We start from the raw sequence: 15,492 nt of genomic DNA on the forward strand, positions 1-15,492 counted from the left end.
GTCCTCTCCCAGTGTGTCTGTGACGCCCCCTCCCAAAGTACCCAAACGCCGGCAATCACTCACACAACATCCATCCACCTCATGACAGCCTCCAGTACCTGCACCTGCACCCAAAACACCTAAAGTGACACCTCCTACAACCACCTCCTTTTCCTCCACTCCCAGACCCCCTCCAGCTACCCATCCCAGTGTCCGTCAGAAACTGTCCCTATGTCAAATTGACCTTTTTGCCCCCACTCCCCCTCCAATTCATCAGTCCCGTCGTAGCGCCTCAGCCAAAAAGCCTCCATTACCAGTGGTGCGTGTTCCAGGTTTTTGGAGTGCACCGTCCACCAGGGCAGGCAGTAGGACCCGGAGTCAAGGCATTGTCAGCCCACCCCCTGTAAAGGCTATGAAATTGGAGAGTGGACAACGGGACCGTGTCAAGACTCCTGGTGGGACAACAAGTGAAATGGGATCCAAGGCAATTGGTGAGTCAGCTGTAACTCCAAAGAAGGTGGGGAAGGTCCCGAGAAAGTCTCCCCAACCTGTTGTGAGTGTCACGGCGGAGAAGTGCGCCATCATTTCCGGCGGTCCAGACACAACCGCCAGCACCGTCGTTACTGGTCAGGAGACCACCGCCGGAGTCACAGCCCAGGAGGGCACAAGTATCATTACTGGTCAGGAGACCACCGCCAGAGTCACAGCCCAGGAGGGCACAAGTATCGTTACTGGTCAGGAGACCACCGCCAGAGTCACAGCCCAGGAGGGCACAAGTATCGTTACTGGTCAGGAGACCACCACCAGAGTCACAGCCCAGGAGGGCAGAAGTATTGTTACTGGTCAGGAGACCACCGCTAGAGTCACAGCCCAGGAGGGCACAAGTATCATTACTGGTCAGGAGACCACCGCCGGAGTCACAGCCCAGGAGGGACCAGGATCCCACAGTCCCGCTGGGCAATGATGGAACGTCAAGCCACACACCAATGTCCAGTGTGGAGTTCGTCATGCCACACACCAATGTTCAGTGTGGAGTTCGTCATGCCACACACCAATGTCCAGTATGGAGATCGTCATGCCACACACCAATGTCAGTATCCGAACCGCCATGTCAGAGCACCGCTCTACAGTCCATAGACCGCCATGGCAAAGCACTGCTGAACAGGGCAAAGACCGCCATGGTGAAGACCGCTGAACAGGGCAAAGACCGCCATGTCACAGCACCGCTGAACAGGGCAAAGACCACCATGGTGAAGACCGCTGAACAGGGCAAAGACCGCCATGGTGAAGACCGCTGAACAAGGCAAACACTGTGTGGGTATGAATAGGCCGCCACATCAGGCATCCTTATCCCATGTGCAGCTGGGACAGTGACAGGACAGGAACTTTCACGGGGAGACTCATCCAGTCTGGGCACCAGTCCCACCCAGTACCAGTAGAGAACTGCATCTACTTGCGAAAATGTGGTTTGCATTCCCCAGGATGGTCTAGTGGGCAACCCACCCACTGTAAAGACTTGTGAGACTGTGGCTTTGCACTCCCCAGGATGCCACAGTGGGCAACCCACCCACTGTAAAGACTTGTGAGACTGTGGCTTTGCCAGCCCCAGGATGGCACAGTGGGCAAACCACCCACTGTAAAGACTTGTGAGACTGTGGCTTTGCACTCCCCAGGATGGCACAGTGAGCAAACCACCCACTGTAAAGACTTGTGAGACTGTGGCTTTGCACTCCCCAGGATGGCACAGTGGGCAACTCACCCACTGTAAAGACTTGTGAGACTGTGGCTTTGCACTCCCCAGGATGCCACAGTGGGCAAACCACCCACTGTAAAAACTTGTGAGACTGTGGCTTTGCACTCCCCAGGATGCCACAGTGGGCAACCCACTCACTGTAAAGACTTTTGAGACTGTGGCTTTGTACTCCCCAGGATGGCACAGTGGGCAAACCACCCACTGTAAAGACTTGTGAGACTGTGGCTTTGCACTCCCCAGGATGCCACAGTGGGCAACCCACCCACTGTAAAGACTTGTAAGACTGTGGCTTTGCACTCCCCAGGATGGTACAGTGGGCATGGAGCCCCGTCGTGGATCTGGCTTTGCATTCATGTGGCTGAGGTGCCCCCCTGTAGGCGGGTGTCGGGCACCTCGCCTACCGATGTACAGCCCTGGCGCCGGCAGAGTACCTCCTCGCTCTCCATTACGCGTCGTCATGGAGACGCGTGGGGGCCGTACACCCGATCGGCACCGGACTTCCGGGTTGCCGGATCGGGGAAAGAGGAGGACGCCATAAAGACGGATGCCGAACCAGAGAAGGAGAGAGAGAAGACGAAAGAAGAAGACGAGGGGACAGAGGAGCAGAACAGAGCGGAGCCGCCTGCGGCCGAACCGAGGAGGGAGGAGCAGAAGCCCTACACACACGCCGGAGCTGGAGAAATCTCCAGAGAAGACGAAGAATCCTGCCACGACCCAGGAGGGTCTTGGCTAAACAAGGTACGGGCTTATTCAGGGGCACCCGCATTAAAGGGGTAGGAGGGAGGCGAAAGGAGGAAAAGGGAACTGGGGAGGACGGAAGGGGAACAGGGCAGCTTGGGTTGGGGAGCTGGGAACTCGGGAGTCACAGAGCACGTCAACCGCCCTGAACTACCCTGTCACAGACCCAGTAATCACCCAGGTTTTTGCACTCTCTCTTTTCTTGACCCGAACTCAGTAACAGCACCAACCCCTGTCGTTCCTTTCCTCACACCCCTCCCTTATACTAACAAGATAATAAAGTTAGTAACTTACCGTTCCACTTACCGAGACCTGTCCTCTTGTTCTGCCGAGAGTCCACGGGCGCCCAGGAAAAAGCCGTCAGCAGACCACCACCTAGAAGAAGGACAGAAAGAATATTGAGGACCTGTACAAACCACCTCGTATCTAAACCAGAGAATCCCTGGAGAAAGACTAAAGGGAAAAGACTAAGGAGAAGACCAGTTCCTATTTTTTTTTAACACCTTTAATTATAATTAATAAACCCTGGCTATGGCCTTATAAAACCTTACAATCTGAGTCCGAGCCTCTTTACTACCGAGCCCAACAACCACGCCGCACCACACCCCCCTTCCCTTCCCCTTGAGGTGCCTGTAGTGTTTCTATCTGATGCCCCGGCAGTGTTCTCTCCGATTTTGGGCAGGTATCTATTGTGGGCCTCGCCCATGCATTTTTGGACTGTTGGTGCACGGACATTGTTGTGTACATATCTGCACTACTTCTTGTATTGCATATATAATTATGACAGATTTCGAGATATATATCAGTATATTTTTGTATGACATGTATATTGGCACATTACAATGTTTGACCGCAATTCGCTTTGTCTTTGCATTTTTCCGGGGGGATTGTGGGTTGTTCATGTGATATTTTTGACTGCATTGGTGTGTATGTTGTGATATGCGAGGGTGGGGGTGTTTGGTGGGTATCCCCCTAACTTTTGCCTGCCCCCTCCCCCGTGTCGTAGATGCAGTACTCGCCGGTATCTTCTGCGCCTACGTCGCTGTTGGTCGTAGAGGAGCAGAAAGACAAGGGCAGGTAGAATTTGGAGTTCCGGCTCCATGGAGTCGTCGTTCCTCGTGGAGTGTGTTCAGGTGAGCGTTTTCCCATAGCAAAAGCTGTTTCCGCCGTGTTTTTATCAACGGAGAATCCGCCCCAGAAAAGGTGGCGGATTGGTGTGTTGTGATACTGTGGGCGGTACATTGTCTCCCGCCTGTCTGTTGGCGGTGACCGCTGCGCTGTTTGTCTGTACCGCCGTGGCGGGCGGTGTGTAAAAGTGGCTGTCTTTGTTGGAGGTTTCCACCAGGGTCGTAATTCCATTTTTTTGTCTGCCAGCCTGTTTGCGGTATTTCTGCAGCTTTAACACCGTCCGCCAGGGTTGTAATGACCACCATTGTGATCAAATGTTGTCATGCAGTGCCCAATCCAGCTGTGATAATGTTTCAGATTCCATGTGATGCTGAATGGTTCACTGTCATTGATTTGTCACAAGGCTTTGTTTCTGTGTCTCTTCATGAGAACAGCCAATTTCTCTTTTGTTTCAAATTTGTGGATTGAGTTTACTGTTGGTGTCAAATTCCTCAAAGGGTTTTCAGAGTCACCTTCCATATTCAATCAGATCTTGAAAAAGAATTTGGAGTCGTTGGAATTGACTTTCCAATAGACATTGGAACCATACATTGATGACTTGTTGATTGCATCCAAAATGAGGGACGAGTGTAAGTAGGACACGTTTGCCTTGCTGAACTATCTGAGAAAAATGGTCATAAAGTGTTTCAGCTTAAATTGCAGTACTATCAGAAAGAAGTAAAGTATTTCGGTCACCAGATTGAAACGGGGTCAAGGAGGATATTGAGAAAAAGGGTCACAACCTTATTGCAGATGAATCCCCCAATGACCCAGAGAGATTTCAGGATGTTCTTAGGGTTGGTAGGATACTGTCATCAATGGATTCCCAATTTTTCTGTCATTTCCAAGCCTTTGCAGAAGCTGACCCACAAGGAGGTCACCGATCCCATAGTGTTAGACCAGGCTGGTATGAAAGCATTTACTGAATTGAGAGAGAGTCTGTGCAAAGCTCTGCCTTTGGGTATGCCTGATTACACTGAACCTTTCACGTTGTTTTGTCATGAGCGTAATGCATGTTATTTGTCTGTCTTGACGCAGGTCCATGGAGGTGTAAACCGCCCAGAAGCATATTTTTCAGCTACTTTGCACCCAGTTGCAGCGGCCTTACCAGGTTGTCTGCATGCAGTTGCAGCTATTGGACAGAGCCTCTCTCAATGTGAAGGCATTGTGATGGGACATCCCTTAACTTGCATGGTCCCTCACTCCATGGAGATCCTACTTACAAAGACGAAGACCCAATACTTAACAGGTACAAGGCTGAACAGATATGAGACAAATATTTTGGGATCATCAAATGTGTCTTTGAAAAGATGTACAGTGCTAAACCCGGCAACCTTACTTCCAAATGAAAAAGTTGAAATTGAGAAAATGGAAGACATTGAGCATGATTGTCTTGAAGTAACTGATTTGTGCACAAAACAAGACCTGATGTTAGAGACACCCGCCTGAAAAAGAATGACCAAATTATCTTTGTTGATGGTTCCTGTCTAAGAGATAATACAGGGACACTGAGAGCAGGATATGCTGTGTGCACAATTACTGGTGTCCTGGAAGCATCTTGGCTTCGAGGAGTGTATTCTGCACACGTAGCAGCACTGGTAGCACTTACTAGAGTGAGCCATGTTTCTGCTCAGCTGAAAGTTACAATCTATACAGAAAGCCAGTATGGATTTGGGATACTCCATGATTTTGGCCAGTTGTGGTCACAGAGATGTTTTATGACCTCTTCTAGTTCACCAGTGAGAAATGGTTAGAGAATTAAATAACTGTTGCATTCTATTCAAATGCCTAAGAAGATTGCCATAGTAAAATGCAGTGCACATCTGAAGTTACAAGTCTATGGCCCTCATTACAACCCTGGCGGTCGGTGTTAAAGCGGCGGTAAAAAAAATGAAATAATGACCGTGGCGGAAACCGCCAACATAGACAGCCACTTTAACACTCCGACCGCCACGGCGGTACAAACAAACAGAATGGCGGTCACCGCCAATACACAGGCGGAAGACAATGTCCTGCCCGCAGTATCATGAGAGGCCAATCCGCCACCTTTTCCGGGGCGGATTCAATGCGAACAAAAAGACGGTGGAAACAGGACTTGGAAGGGAAAACGCTCACCTCTACACACCCCACGAGGAACCAGGACGCCATGGAGCCAGAACTCCATATTCTACCTGCCATTGTCTTCCTGCTCCTCTACCAGGAGCACGAACGCCGGCGACGAAGACCACGGTGAGTACTGAACCGACGACACAGGGGAGGGGGAAGGGAAAAGAGAGTGACACACACACGCAAAACCCCCACCCTCACCCTCACCCACTACAACACACACACCAATACATGTTGATACATTACATTTAATCCCCCAACCCCCCTGGAAGAAAGCAAGGACAAAAGGAAATGAGTCAAACAATTGTAATCAATAAAAATCCATTATTCAAAAATATATATACACTATTAACAAATATATACACCAAGAATTCAAGTCCATGTACTGCACCTACATAGTCCGTGGACCACTGGGCCCAAAATGCATGGTCGAGGACCACACAAGATATGCGATCCAAACAGAGAGAACACTGCAGGGGCATCAGATCGAAATAAAACAGGCACCTTAGGGGGAAGGGAAGGGGGGGCACCTCAGACGGATGAGTGCACAATGCCAGATCCACGAGGGGGCTCCATGCCCATTGATGTATCATGGGGAGTGCGAAGCCACAGTCTCTCAAGTCTCTCCATTGGGTGGTTTGCCCACAGCTGCATCCTATGGAGTCCAAAGCCACAGTCTCTCAAGTCTTTACAGTGGTTGGTTTGCCCACTACTTTATCCTGGGGAGTGCAAAGCCACAGTCTCTCAAGTCTTTACAGTGGGTGGTTTGCCCACTGCTGCATCCTGGGGAGTGCAAAGCCACAGTCTCTCAAGTCTTTACAGTGGGTGGGTTGCCCACTGCTTCATCCTGGGGAGTGCAAAGCCACAGTCTCTCAAGTCTTTACAGTGGGTGGTTTGCCGGCTGCTGCATCCTGGGGAGTGCAAAGCCACAGTCTCTCAAGTCTCTCCAGTGGGTGGTTTGCCCACTGCTGCATCCTGGGGAGTGGAAAGCCACAGTCTCTCAAGTCTTTACAGTGGGTGGTTTGCCAGCTGCTGCATCCTGGGGAGTGCAAAGCCACAGTCTCTCCAGTGGGTGGTTTGCCCACTGCTGCATCCTGAGGAGTGCAAAGCCACAGTCTCTCAAGTCTTTACAGTGGGTGGTTTGCCCACTGCTGCATCCTGGGGAGTGCAAAGCCACAGTCTCTCAAGTGGATGCCTTTCTCCACTGGTTCTGGAGGGGGCTTTGTGCCCAGAGTGTTTCATCCTGCCAAGGACTCAGGTAGTGGATGCCTTTCTCCACTGGTTCTGGAGGGGGCTTTGTGCCCAGAGTGCTTCATCCTGTCAAGGACTGAGGTAGTGGATGCCTTTCTCCACTGTTTCTGGAGGGGGCTTTGTGCCCAGAGTGCTTCATCCTGCAAGGACCGAGGTAGTGGATGTGAATCTCCACTGGTTCTGGAGGGGGCTTTGTGCCCAGAGTGCTTTATCCTGCCAAGGACTCAGGTAGTGGATGCCTTTCTCCACTGGTTCTGGAGGGCGCTTTGTGCCCAGAGTGCTTCATCCTGCCAACGACTCAGGTAGTGGATGTAAATCTCCACTGACAGTGGGCCTACATGGAAGCTGTCCAGGCCCCTGGAACTGACCACCAGCTTCATATGAATGACCACTGGGGATGGCAGCCATGTCTGCGGTAGTGCCACTGGAACATAATGTGGTGTGGCCGCTGGCGGTGCTTGCGGCAGCCTCAGTAGCAGCGGTGCTTACGGCGCTCATTGGCCTGCAGTGCTGGTGGGTGGCTCAGTGAGCGTGCTGCTGGTGGCGGTGTCCTTGGCAGCGGTGCTGGTAGTGGCGGTGTCCTGGGCAGCGGTGCTGGTGGGGCGGTGTCCTGGGCAGCGGTGTTGGTGGCGGCGGTGTCCTTGGCAGTGGTGCTGGTGGCGGCGGTGTCCTGGGAAGCGGTGCTGGTGGCGGTCTTGTCCGCTCTGCAGGTTAACGGCGACTTCCCTTTCTTTCTCTGCCCCTTCCCCGCCTTGGATAGTGGCGCAGCTGTCTTGCCACTCCCAACTATAGTCCTGGGAGAGTCCCTGGTGGCAGGTGTTTTGCCCTTCTCCCTCTGGGCTGTGGACAACCTCTTATGTTTCTGAGGTGGGGGACTCTCCGTGGCCTCCTCTCCTTGGCACACTGGCTGCCCTGCTGCTAGGTGCACTCCAGAAGCCGGTTACTGCTGGCACCACTGTTCCCGGTGATGTGGTGGCTGAGGTGCTGGGTTGGGACCTGGAAAGGCGTGCCCTAGGGGATGGAAGGGGTGGGGGAGGTGAGGAGAAGAAGTCAAGGTTTGACAGGAAAAGTTTTTTAGACACACTGGGATGGGTAGATGGAGGGGTTTGGGAGTGGAGGAAGAGTTAGTGGTTGTAGGAGGTGTTTGTTTGCTGACTTTGGGTGAAGGTGCATGGTCGTGAGGTGGATGGCTGTTGGGTGGGTGTGTGACTGCGTTTGTATAGTTTGGGAGGTGGGCTCACAGACACACTGGTATAGGACACAGGGGATGTGTGAATGGTAGTGGGGTGGTGAGTGCACGTGAGCGGTGTGTGGTGATGGGCGTGATGGTGATGAACGTAGTGCATGCAGGTGTGAGTGGAGACGTGACAGGGAGGGAGGAGGGAGATGAGGAGGGGGAAACATTGGAGGCAGTGGATGTTGGTATGTGTGCATGAGTATGATGCTTGTGTGAGTGCCTGTGGGATGTGTGGTGCTTATGTTTGCCAGAGCTACCCTTTTGTGTTGAAGTGTGTGCATGCTGGTCTGATGGTGTGCTTGGGATGGGCGGAGGTACTGGGGATTGGGGCTGGGTGGAGGAAGTTGGAGGGGGGAGGCTGGACACAGGGACAATGGCTGCCATCAGTGCTGAGGCCAGAGTCTGAAAAGCTCGCTGTTGGGCTGCCTGACCAGAATGAATGCCCTCCAGATATGCATTTGTCTGTTGCAACAGCCTCTCTACACCCTGGATGGCATTCAGAATGGTAGACTGCCCAACAGTGAGGGATCTGAGGAGGTCAATGGACTCCTTACTGAGGGCAGCATGGCTGACAGGGGCAGGGGCTGAGGTGCCTGGGGCGAAGGAGATGCCCACCCTCCTGGGTGAGCGGCCACGGGACACATGCTGAGGGGCTGCCGGGAAGGCGGTGCTGATAAGGGGGGTGGCGGCTGTACCTGTAGATGTGGGGGGCACAGAGGGGCCCACCACCGCAAAGGAGCTCCCATCAGAGGAGGAGTCCATGCCGCTGGTCTCAGCTCCTGTCCCCGCCGTGGAGCTCCCCTCGCCCTCCGTCCCACTGGTGAATTTGGAGTCCGTAGTCTCGCCCTCCAGGGCCATGTAGGATGCAGCTCCCTCCTGCTTCGGTGGCACTGCACCTCCGCGTGATGATGTTAATGCACACAAGAACATGGAGACCACAAAAAGGGGGGGAAAGAAAGTAGAAAGACATGTCCAGTGCATGTAATACCGCTACCGTTGGCGGACACTACAGACACAGCAGCCCTCTGCACTACGCCATGCACTTAGAGTTCCCTAATTAATCACAGGGACATGGGGTACAAGGCCTATGCCTGATTGCTGCACACATGGAAGTCACAGGAGCCTGACTAAGTGTAGTTGGCTCTTAACACTGGTGGGGTGCCACATGGCCTGCCTTACGAAGGGACCTTGCCTACAAAAATTGCCCTGGCCTAGGGGTACCCACTGCATACCTCCCCCACCCAGACACCTCCAATGCGCACTGATTCAGCTGAATGAGAGTGTACTCACCCCTTTGTGGCTGCTGTGATGCTCTCAATCGCCCATCCAACTCCGGGTACGCCACCACCAGTATCTGGAACATGAGGGGGGTCATGGTGCGACGGGCACCCCTCCCACGTTGGAAGGCCATCCCCAGCTGGGCCTCCACCGTCTTCTTGCTCCAGCAGAGAATGTCCTCCCATCTTTTCCGGCAGTGGGTGCTCCGTCTGTGGTGGACCCCCAGTGTCCGGACTTCCTTGGCGATGGCATACCAAATATCCTTCTTCTGGTGGGCGCTGACATACAGGAAAAGTACAGGGGAAAAGGAGAAGATATAACCGTCCGGACCGTCACAGTCATTGGCCCACATTCCTACCCTTGCTATGACACACATACACTCACCGTTGTTTCATGCACGCCTCATTCTCGCCCCCCCCAATCTCCGATCCACACCACTCCAAACAGGCATTGCCCATTCAGCATGCTCACAGTGTACTCAACTGTTTGTCTGGAGGACCGTAGAGTAGCATGCACTGGGGGAGGACCCCATCGACTAGTTTGTCCCACTCCTCCGATGTGAAGGCAGGGGCCCTTTCCCCAGATACATGAGCCATTGTCGCTTCCAGACTGAGGTCACAGCATCACTTGCAGGGAAGGTCCTCTCCTATCGAAGATCAGGTATCAAGTGAGTGAATAGAGAGAAAACGGCGGTCACTTCCGCGGCGGTGGGTACCATCACCGCTGGCGTACATGGTCATTGGCTCCTGGGACCCATAGAGCCCAATGTTAACCAATGCAGGACTGCGCTGCGGTCTTCGACCACCTACCGCAACGGTGTACAACGCCAGCGCAGTTACCTCATATCCCATTGTCCCACCTTACAGGTCAGGCAGCCGCCATTTCCGGGGGCCACATGGCAATATTTTTAAATGCATCACACATATCTAGGCCTTGCATACACACTAAGACAGGCACATAGAGGATTGACAAATGTGTGCAATAAATTTGTGTTTTCAAACCTCAGTGTTGGCTGACCCTCTGCTTGCTGTTCTCCTCCATAGAGCACGTCCGCTGGGGCAGGTGAGGAGATGGCGGCATCCTCCGGTGTACAGACCGCTGGTGGACCTGTCGAATATGGAAGAGTGACATGTAATTGTCAACTACAGACTTGCCCGTGCCACAATCCATGAACTGTGTGCCCAGTTGGAGCCAGACCTGATGTCAGCTATCTGCCATCCCACATGAATCCCCCCTCTAGTGCAGGTCCTGTCAGTACTCCATTTCCTGGCAAGTGGGTCTTTTCAGGCGACAGTGGCCATAGCATCAGGAATGGTTCAGCCTATGTTCTCCAACGTGTTGTCCAGAGTTTTGTCTGCCCTGCTGAAACACATGCACAACTACATCGTGTTCCCTCAGGTAGAGGATTTACCTACAGTGAAAGGTGACTTCTATGCTTTGGGACATATCCCCAACATCATAGGTGCCATTGATGGGACACATGTGGCCTTGGTCCCTACCGCAGGAGTAGACAGGTGTACAGAAACCGGAAGAGTTACCATTCAATGAATGTGCAGATGGTGTGTTTGGCTGACCAGTACATCTCCCATGTGAATGCCAAGTTTCCTGGCTCAGTGCATGACGCTTACATTCTGAGGAATAGCAGCATCCCTTATGTGATGGGGCAACTCCAGAGGCACCGTGTGTGGCTATTAGGTGAGGACATGGACCCTATACATTGTGAATAGTTGTCTGGGTCTGGGGTTGTCCCTAAGGGTTAGTGTGTGTCTAACAGTTGTCCCTTGCCATCTGCAGGTGACTCTGGCTACCCCAACCTGTCATGGCTACTGACCCCTGTGAGGAATCCCAGGACAAGGGCAGAGGAACACTACAATGAGGCACATGGGCAAACTGGGAGGGTTATAGAGAGGACCTTCGGCCTCCTAAAGGCCAGGTTCAGGTGCCTCCATATGACAGGTGGTTCCGTATTCAACTCACCAAAGAAGGTGTGCCAGATCATCGTGGCCTGCTGTATGCTGCACAACTTGGCTTTGCGATGACAGGTGTCTTTTCTGCAGGAGGATGGTCCAGAAGGAGGTCTTGTGGCAGCTGTGGAGCCTGTGGACAGTGAAGAAGAGGAGGCAGAAGAAGAGGATCTCAACAACAGAAACACCGTGATTCATCAATAGTTCCAGTGAGACACAGGTAAGAAGACATCACTGCCTGCTACATCTGATACACTTGTTCTACCTCTCATCTGTCTGTCACTTTCACCCAGTGTATGGACCCTGATTTGTCACTTTCCCTTTCAATTTCACAGATGTGGGTCCCACTGTGTGACCTCTGCTATGTTTCATTATGGACTAGAGCTATGTGGCATAGGTATGTTGACAATACAATGGACATTGCTATTTTCCTCAGTTATTGCAAATACACATTTGTGAAAGCACAGACTGACTCCAGATAGTTTTGTGAATCAAGGGTGTTTATTTAAGTGGAGGGGGTTGTAAAATGGTCAGGGGTGATGGTGGAGGAATGGTCATGGCAGAGTTCAGTCTATTTGTTTCACAGGTGCATTGTCCAAAGGGGCATAGGAAGTGGAGCTGGGGCAATTTAAGGATGGACAGGCTGACAAAGTGGGACAGACGGATGACAATCAGGATGGTCTCATTTCTTGGCAGGGGTTTTGGCATTGTTCTCTGTGTTTGTCCTGGATCTCAGGAACCGCTTGCGGGGTGGTTCTCCATCTGCAGGGGGTGGGGTGCTGGTGTCGTGGTCCTGTGGTGGTGCCTCCTGTCCACTAGCGCTGGCGGAGGTGGTGGGCAGTTCATAGTCCGGGCTAGAGTCAGGGGCCCCTTGTTGTGCCGCAGTGTCCCACCTGGTGTTCACGAGTTCCTTCAGCACCCCTACAATGGTCCCCAGGGTGGTATTGATGGATTTGAGTTCCTCCCTGAACCCCAGATACTGTTCTTCCTGCAGCCACTGGGTCTCCTGAAACTTGGCCAGTACCGTTGTCATCGTCTCCTGGGAATGGTGGAAAGCTCCCATGATGCTGGAGAGGGCCTTGTGGAGAGTGGGTTCCCTGGGCCTGTCCTCCCCCTGTCGCACAGCGGCCCTCCCAGTTCCCCTGTGTTCCTGAGCCTCTGTCCCCTGAACTGTGTGCCCACTGCCACTGCCCCCAGGTCCCTGCTGTTCTTGGGGTGGTGGTTTAGCCTGGGTTCCCTGTAGTGGTGGACACACTGCTGCTTGACGTTTCCTGGGGACAGAGGTATGGGCCCGCTGGGTGGGTGCTGTGCTGGTGTTTCCAGAGGGGGGAGGCTTTGTTGTGACTTGTGCCAGTGTGAGGGGAACCGAGTGTCCAGAGGTCCCAGATGAGCCGGGCTGGTCATCTAGATCCAGTTGGACAGAGCTGCTGTCATCACTGTGGCCCTCTTCTGTGTGGGGAGTGGACATGTCTGGAGCCTCCTGTCCGGTGACATTGGGTAGGGGTCCTGCAGGGGTGTAAAGGCATAGTTTTAGTATCTGTGTGTGCCATGGTGTGCAATGGGTGGGTCCATTCCTGTGTAGGACCTTGTGTGCTAATTGTTTAGGGGTCTGTGTGGGTATGTGTAGTGGACATGCATTGGTGATGGGTGTCCATGCTTTGTTGTTGCATGCAGGGCTTGGTGTTGGGATGTGTGGTTTGTGATAGTGGGACATATGTGAGGAGTTGGAGTGATGGGGGTGAGGGTGAGGGTGGGGACATGTGTTAGCATGCAGGTAGGGTGGGGGATGTAATAGTTAAGATTTGACTTACCAGATTCCATTCCTCCAGCTATTCCTGCGAGGCCCTCAAGATGCAGTATAGCCAAGACCTGCTCCTCCCATGTTGTTAGTTGTGGAGGAGGAGGTGGGGGTCCGCCACCAGTCCTCTGAACCGCGATGTGGTGTCTTGAGACCACGGAGCGCACCTTCCCCCGTATGTCGTTCCACCTCTTCCTGATGTCATCCTGTGTTCTTGGGTGTTGTCCCACTGCGTTGACCCTATCCACAATTCTGCGCCATAGCTCAATCTTCCTAGCTATGGTGGTGTGTTGCACCTGTGATCCGAATAGCTGTGGCTCTACCCGAATGATTTCCTCCACCTTGACCCTGGGCTCCTCCTCAGAAAACCTGGGGTGTCTTTGCGGTGCCATGTGGTGATGTGGTTGATGTGTGAGGTGGTGTGTGTTGTGATGTGTGGGGTGATTTTTAGGGGTGTGTGCTGTTTTGTGCATGGATGTGTATGTGCGATGGTGTTGTGTGCCTCTGTATGGTGGTGTTGTCTTTGCTGTGTGTATTTGGAATTGTCCAAAGTGGTTGTGTTTTATAAGAGTGTGTGTATTTTGAGCGCGGCGGTGTGTACCGCTAATGGTTTATCGAGGTTGAAAGACCGCCGCGTGAATTCATGGGTCATGATAGTGTGGGCGTATTCCTGTTGGCGTGACGGTGGAGGTTTTGTTATCGCCGCGGCGGTGTGTTGGCGGTCTTCTGCGCGACGGTAAGGGGCATTTACCACCAATGTTGTAATGAATGGCCTATGTCTCTCATTCTGAACTTGGCGGCAATCACCGCCAACTGCCATGTTGACAGTGAACAAAAGAACGACAGTGGCGGTGTACTGCATACCACCGAATAATGATGCCAAAAGCGAATTCCCATAAAAAAATTACAATCAACACTCACCGCCAGGGCCAACGATGGCAGAAATGCAGGACACAGCACACTGCCACCACCATCCCTACACACACCCCACCCACTAAATAATGATGCACAAATCAGCGCAGCGGTCAGTGAATGGAGAACGACCATTGGAGGTACTGAACGCCACAGTCAGCAATGGGAACCGCCAACAACAAAGGCACATATTGGCCCATTTGAAAAGCCCACACCTGACACACATCCACACCACTATAAAACACACGCATATGCACCCCACAATCCTTTCCTATGCCAAAAGCACGACACATATTGACACCCCAGAATGCAGACACTGAACAAACCATCACACAGGTCACACACACAATATCACCACTTACACACACACTGCACACCCACCATCTGAAACCACACTCCCAACAACACAACAGCACCGTCACCAACTCACCTACTACACACCACCCACATCACACACCATGGCACCCTCTAAGCACCCCCACCTCCCCGACAGGGAGCTAAGGACCATGGTGGACGAGTTACTCAGGGTCAAGCCACAGCTATTCGGGGCACAAGGAATGACATCAAGAAGAAATGGAATGACCTGCGGGGGACGGTGCGCTCCATGGCATCACGAGACAGCATCACGGTACAGAAGACTGGTGGTGGTCCCCCACCTTCTCCCCACGAATACACTGACTGGCAGGAGAAAGTCTTGGGTATCCTGCACCCGGAGGGCCTCACTGGACTACCTGGAGGACTGGACTTGCGTAAGTCACCACACATGTAATGCATGTGTTACCCCATCCCTCTCACTACAACCATGCCCACATCCCCTACCCAGCACACAACACCCAGACACTCCTATCCATCTTTCCTGTATGCCCACAACCCCCCCTACAAATCACTAGCCAGCCCACTGAGCAGTCAGAAACCCATGCATGGTATGTAAGGAGCACTACAACACCCAGAATGCACCACCCCTCCTCAATAAATGCATCAAAAGAACATGAAGGGACCCTGAATGTAACCACCAATTACTGCCGAGCAGTGCTGCCAGGGACAAGAAAGTGCAGGACACCCACATCTCTATTCTCTCACATACAGGCACCACCACCCATGCCACCCTGACGGAGATGTAAAGGAGTGCCAGTCCTCCACCTGAAGACAAAGACCCCACTCAGGAGAGTGAAGAGGGATGTCTTGACAGAGAGGAAATCCCTGGCCCATCCCACAGTCTTGGACAGTCACCTTCCAGAAGCCTCACCCAGGACACCACTGGCACCCCAACTACTCAGCCACCACCATCAGCTGTGGCCCAACGTCCCCA

At 52.8% G+C, this 15,492-nt stretch overlaps 1 protein-coding gene across 1 annotated transcript in view; it reads right to left on the reverse strand.

Annotated features, from left to right (window-relative positions):
* LOC138247405 (leukocyte immunoglobulin-like receptor subfamily A member 2) overlaps positions 1-15,492 on the reverse strand; it is a 746,857-nt gene that overhangs the window by 201,859 nt on the left and 529,506 nt on the right. The window lies entirely within an intron of this gene.

Source organism: Pleurodeles waltl, chromosome 7 (genome assembly GCF_031143425.1).
Source record: "Pleurodeles waltl isolate 20211129_DDA chromosome 7, aPleWal1.hap1.20221129, whole genome shotgun sequence".
Lineage (NCBI taxonomy): Eukaryota > Metazoa > Chordata > Amphibia > Caudata > Salamandridae > Pleurodeles > Pleurodeles waltl.